The sequence below is a fragment of the Topomyia yanbarensis genome, chromosome 3 (genome assembly GCF_030247195.1).
Source record: "Topomyia yanbarensis strain Yona2022 chromosome 3, ASM3024719v1, whole genome shotgun sequence".
Taxonomy (NCBI): Eukaryota; Metazoa; Arthropoda; class Insecta; order Diptera; family Culicidae; genus Topomyia; species Topomyia yanbarensis.
Genome location: NC_080672.1, coordinates 16,890,153 through 16,896,649, shown reverse-complemented (window position 1 = coordinate 16,896,649; position 6,497 = coordinate 16,890,153).

The window sequence follows — 6,497 nt, the reverse complement described above, 5'->3', positions numbered from 1 at the left end:
GGCAGCTATGCTCAGGCCACAGCACAACCGAATGAGATCCTTAGGAAGCTGAAAGAGTTGGAACTGGCAATGAAGAAGAAGGACGAAACGATCGCAAAACTTCTGGCGGAGACCAAACGAAAAGACGAAAAAATCGAACAAATGTTGGCGTACATCCATCAGATGAAACAACAGTCCGCCAGCCAAGAAAAACCACAGCACAGCAAAGAACAGAAGCAAATGAACCAGGCAATCGGGCCTGTAACGAGATCCAGGAACAACTCACCAGCGATAAATACGGATTCGAAACGAGGAAGATCGCAGAAGCAACACACCCAGTCTAGCAAACCAACGACAACCTCACCGGATAACTTTAGCCCGCCACCAAAAAGAACCGCTACCACTACCACCAACGAAACGATGGAATATTCAGACGATGAAATTGAGATTACCTAGACGCCTCCTAGCCAGCCTCTTCGATAATTCTCATTTTCATCAACGTTTGGATACCAACGACAACCCACGCACGAATACTGACTACGAGATAGATCGGTTTGGAAGAGAGGAAAGTGTAGTACTCCTTCCAACGCAAGCACAGCAGGATGAAGGAACTATCCGGGCCGTCATACCCCAACCCGTTGATAGTGAATTCACCTCTGTGGCCGATAGGAACACCGATTTCACCACTACAACATGCGAACCAGCCAACAAAAAAATTCCGAGCGACGAACAAAAGGAGATCAACAAAACTACACAAAGTCTATCCCCAGTGCCGACCGCAGTCGGTGTTCGTGAGCATAGTAGTGTAGTTAGTACGACAGCGGTTGGCACTGTGGGGCCGGACCTCTCTCAGGTCAGTTTTATGTTTGCCAACCCACTCACAGGTACTGCTGCGCTAAACGTTTTTTCAGATATAATTGACAATACTCTTCACATGGATTCCCGGCACCACTCGCCGCCCTCACCCGGAGAAGGCCCATCAACAAGATCATGGCCAAAGAAGCATCCAACGAAAACTACACAAAGTTTTTCCCCAGTGCCGGTTGCTGTCGGTAGTTCTGGAAATAATAGTGTAGTTTTTACGACAGCGGCTGGCACTGTGGGGCTAGACGTCCCACAGGTCAGTCCCATTCCAGTCCACTTACGAACGGTTTCTGTTGCGGTTTATCCCGTTACAGATGTGACCAGCACGCATCAAACGAATAACCGGTTTGGGGAAGAAGAGATGAAAGTATCTTCCCCACTTCCAATCATGGAAGGGACTGATCGGGGGGAAAAGGACTGTCCCTACCTCTCAGATACACAGTCCTTGCAATTCTCCTCCCGACTTTCCGCCGGTAAACCAGTAGAATCGGCATCGTCATCTGCTTCAAACAACTCCTCTTGTTTCGCGCTGCAGTGGAATCTGCGTGGACTGCGAGCGAACATCGATGAACTAAAGCAGCTGGTTGCGGAGCATAATCCGTACATAGTTGCACTCCAAGAGACCAAAGCCAACAAAGCAGTTATAGCACCGGACTTCTTGGGCAGAAACTTCAGTTTGCTTTTGGAGTCCAAAAGCGATCATTACTGGCAACACGGTGTTGGACTAGCGATACGAGAGGGGATACCGTTTGAACGAGTGCAAATCACCACGAGTTTGCATCTTATCGCTGTGCGAATTCACAAACCGATCCTGGCAACGGTTGTGTGTGTATACGTTCCCCCAAGTGCCCAACAATGCCAATCTGCTTTTAATGACCTCTTCGAAGAGCTGGACGGACCAATAATATTCCTAGGCGATTTCAATGCCCACCACTTAGCGTGGGGGTCACAGTCAACTAACGCGCTCGGCCGGTTCATCGCAGAGACCACTCTAACAAGAAAATTTGTAATTCTAAACAATGGTTCACCCACTCGTATCGATCCGGTCTCAGGCAACACGTCGGCCATCGATATCTCATTCTGCTCTGAACATTTGGCCAGAAGGCTTACTTGGCGAACACTACCGGATACATGTAACAGTGATCATTTTCCGATAACAATCTCCATCCCAGGATGGTCATTAGCCACGACAACACGACGCAAGTGGCTTTTTGACCAAGCAGACTGGCCTCTATACGAACAAACCACAATCACTTCAATCCGCGCAGACGTCGAGTGGGATATCGAAAATTTCACGGAGAAAATCATTGAAGCAGCCATCAAGTGTATACCACGATCCAGCGGTCGAGTTGGTCCAAAAGCGGTTCCATGGTGGTGTCCCGAGGTGAAAGAAACTATCAAACAGCGACGCAAACATCTTCGAGCCCTACGTCGTATGCAGACCACCGATCCTGAAAAACCCGCAGCCTTGAAAAGGTTCCAGGAGGCGAAGGCAACAGCACGGAAAGCGGTTAAAACAGCCAAACGGCAGTCCTGGGAGAATTTTGTGGAGAAAATCTCACCGAACAGCACGACTACTGAACTATGGCGCACAGTGAATACCCTGCGTGGCGGTCGACGTCAGCACACTTTGGTACTCAAGCAAGCGGATGGATTTACGAATGACCCCGAAGAAGTAGCGGAAGAATTAGCGAAATATTACAAGGAGAGATCAGCAACAGCCAGCTATCCACCAAACTTTCAAAAACGAAACACCGAACGACAACGTATAGACCGATCACCTGACTCCAACGACACGTATAATATCGATATCACCATTGATGAACTATTGTGGGCGCTAGATAAAGGAACGAGTCTTTCTACGGGACCCGATATGGTAGGATATCCCATGCTTCAGCGACTTCCGCTATCCGTGAAAACGATCCTCCTCGAGCTACTGAACAATGTCTGGCGTAGCGGCGTATTCCCAACTTGCTGGCGGAATGCTCTTATCGTCCCTATCCCAAAACCAAACTGTAACGATTCCGGACCTGCAGCCTTCCGACCTATATCGCTAACTAGCTGTATGGCAAAGCTGCTTGAACGGATCATCAATCGACGTCTGATTACCGAATTAGAGTCAAGCGGGCGACTCGATAAGCGACAACACGCCTTTCGTTCCGGGCGTGGCACGGAAACGTATTTCGCTGAACTAGAGAAATCATTGCCAATAGTAGATGAACACAGTCTAATAGCGTCTTTGGACTTATCGAAAGCGTACGACACGACGTGGCGATATGGAATCCTACGAACGTTGAAAAAGTGGCGAATACGTGGCCGTATGATGAACATACTACAAAGTTTCCTGTCTGAGCGGATGTTTCAAGTTTGTGTAGGAGGAAAACTCTCGCGCGTTCATAGCCTAGAAAATGGAGTCCCCCAAGGTTCTGTTTTGTCAGTAACGCTGTTTCTCGTCGCGATGCAGCCAATCTTCAAAGTTGTTCCAAATAGAGTGGAGATACTGTTGTACGCAGACGACATCCTTCTAATTCTGCGAGGTAGAAAATCGGATGCGCTGCATCGTAAAGTACAGGCTGCTGTTAAAGCTGTCGACAAGTGGGCGAAAAGTGTAGGCTTCGCGATCGCCGCCACAAAGTCATTTATCTTTTATTGTAGCCCCAATGCGCGACGCAATCCTTCGCGCAACATCACCATCGACCGGGTCGCCATACCTTACACAAACCGGCTACGAATTCTCGGTGTTACTCTGGACCGGACACTAAGCTTCAAGGCACACTGCAAGATGGTGAAGGCAGCATGCGCATCGAGGCTACGGGTAATGAGAGTGATTGGTGCTCAAGTTCCGCGTGGCCAACGATCAACACTATTACAAGTTGGTTCTGCGATTGTGACATCAAAACTTTTATACGGAGTAGGACTAGTTAGCAGAGGAGGTGAAGCTAGCCTGCAGACACTTGCACCTGCATATAATCGGATGATCCGTTTTGCTTCCGGTGCTTTCGTTACCAGCCCCATATCGTCAATCATGGCCGAAGCGGGTACTCTACCCTTCGAAATGCTGGCGGTACAGTCCATTGCGCGAGTGGCCATTCGACTGTTAGCAAATGACCGTAACAGTATTAACCTTCCTCTGGTAACCCGCGCGTCTTCTCGTATCCAGGAACTAACTGGAGAACCACTGAGCACGGTAGCACAAATTGTTAGGCAAGGGCATCGACCATGGCACATATCAAAACCGTCTGTTGTATGGGATGTGAAGAAAGTCGTGAAAGCAGGCGACCCTCCAGAAAAAGTTCGACCCGTCATCCAAAACATGCTAACCAGCCAATTTCAGCAAACGTCCGTATTCTACACGGATGGCTCCAAAAGCGACGATACAGTGGGTGCCGGTCTCTACGCAGCTGCATTGGCACAATCGCGCAGTCTTCCAAAGCAGTACAGCGTGTTCTCTGCCGAAGCGTATGCCATCCGAATGGCCCTCTTCGTGCCAAATATAAAAAAATTACTAATTCTTACGGACTCGGCGAGCTGCCTTTTGGCCCTAGAATCAGGCAAATCTAAACATCCACTGATACAGGAGGTGGAAAATATGGCACGTGGTAGAAATGTTAAATTTTGCTGGATTCCCGGTCATGCCGGTATTCGCGGCAACAATGAAGCCGATCGACTTGCTAATGAGGCGAGAAGTCAACCGGCAGTTAACGCACCTATTCCCGCGGAAGATGCGTGGAGACAGCTAAAATCATCAATGCGTCGACATTGGGAGGAGCAGTGGTTTGCTTCACGCGATAGTAAATTGAGAGAAGTTAAATTTGACACGACACGTTGGAGAGACAGAGAAAATGCAGCTGACCAACGTGTACTAACCCGACTTAGGATCGGCCATACTCGTCTAACACACAGTTTCCTTTTGACAAGAGATGCCCCCCCCCCCAATCTGCGAATGCTGTGGTACGAATCTAGATGTGCGACACCTTATCCTACACTGCAGGAAGTACGACACAGAAAGACAAGAACTCAACATTGATTCAACCAGCTTACGAAATGCAATGATCAACCAGGACGAAAACGAAAAGAAAATTTTGGAATTTTTACGAAAAACCGAATTGTATAAAAAATTGTAAACTACAAATTTCCTTCTGATACGAATGCATCATTCAAATGATGTAAAGTATCATTAATAAACAAACAAACAAAACAGCTATTTATTTTCGTATTTCGATACTTTTCCGTCATATTTCCCCTGCACAACGTCGAGCTTATTCATATATAGTGGATACCCGATTTTATCAGCACCGGATTTTATCAGCCCCCGATTTTATTAACCCCCTATTTTATTAGCTTTTTGACCCGATTTTATCGGCTGAGCATATTTTTCTTATCTTAAAGATTCGAAATAGGAAAAAAATATTTTTTTTTTATATTTTGCACCCCTTTAAGAGAAGTTAAATCAGGAAAGGTTATGAGGCTATATCTAGTGACCAAAGAAGAATATTTTAAGAGCTTCGGTTTGTTAAAAAGAAAGAAAAATGTATGTCTCAATTTTTTCAATGTCTCCGTTTTATCAGCCTGAAATTCACAAAATGGCTGATTAAAACGGGTCTTCACTGTATACAGCGAAGACTCGTTTTTATAAGCTCTTTGGTTATCGCGACATATTTTTTTCTTTCTTTTTTATAAACAGAAGCTGTTAATGTATTCTTCTATAGTCCCTAAACATAGCCTTATAACTTTTTTCTGATTTGATATAAGATTCATTTAAGGGGTCCTCCAGCGCAAAATTAAAAAAAAAATGACTAAGACGAGAAAATATGCCCAAGAAAGGATTTACACGAATTCGCCTGCTTTTGGTTGGTTCGTCTGCTAGAGCTCATCAAACATATGTTAATATGAGGCTGTCAAAATCGGATTAAAAAGCTGACAAAATCGGGTCAAAAAGCTAATAAAACCGGGGTAGACAGAATCGGGGAGCTGATAAAATCGGGTATTCACCGTATTAACTTTTCTAAGTGATGTGTATTATAGAGGAATTTCGGTAGATTAAATAAAGCACGTGTGATCAGCTTGGAGGTATGAACTAAAAGAGACCGAGTCTGCCTTTATTGCTGATCACTACTCGTTTGCTATAATAGATCTACTGATCCTATTCTATTACTACCGTACATGATAATTTTATAGCATCGAAAGGGGTTCATCCTATTAGGTAAACACAACACTAAGTACTTAGCGCACCTTAAACAATTTACATTTGCACGAAAAATAAAAAAATGGATAATGCAATCTTCGGCTTAAAATTATTGTAGATACAGAAAAGACCCAATTTTATCAGCCCCCGATTTTGTTTACCCCCAATTTTGTCAGCTTTTGACCCGATTTTGTCAGCCTCATATTTATTAAAAAGAAAGAAATAAACAAAACACTTTCCCAAAACGTTAAAAAAAATCCACCTTGACACATCGGCGAATCCCCCCCTGTGCATTGAAAATGTCCAAAGCTATCGATTTTCAACTGCCAACAATTTGTCCTTCAATATAAAACACTTTCCCGAATCGTTGAAAACGTTAGCATTTTGCATTCCTATCTTCGTGACGAAGCCTTTCTAGGATTGTTGGTTGGCGTCCTGGATTGACCTTCTAGCTACTGCCCGCAATAGG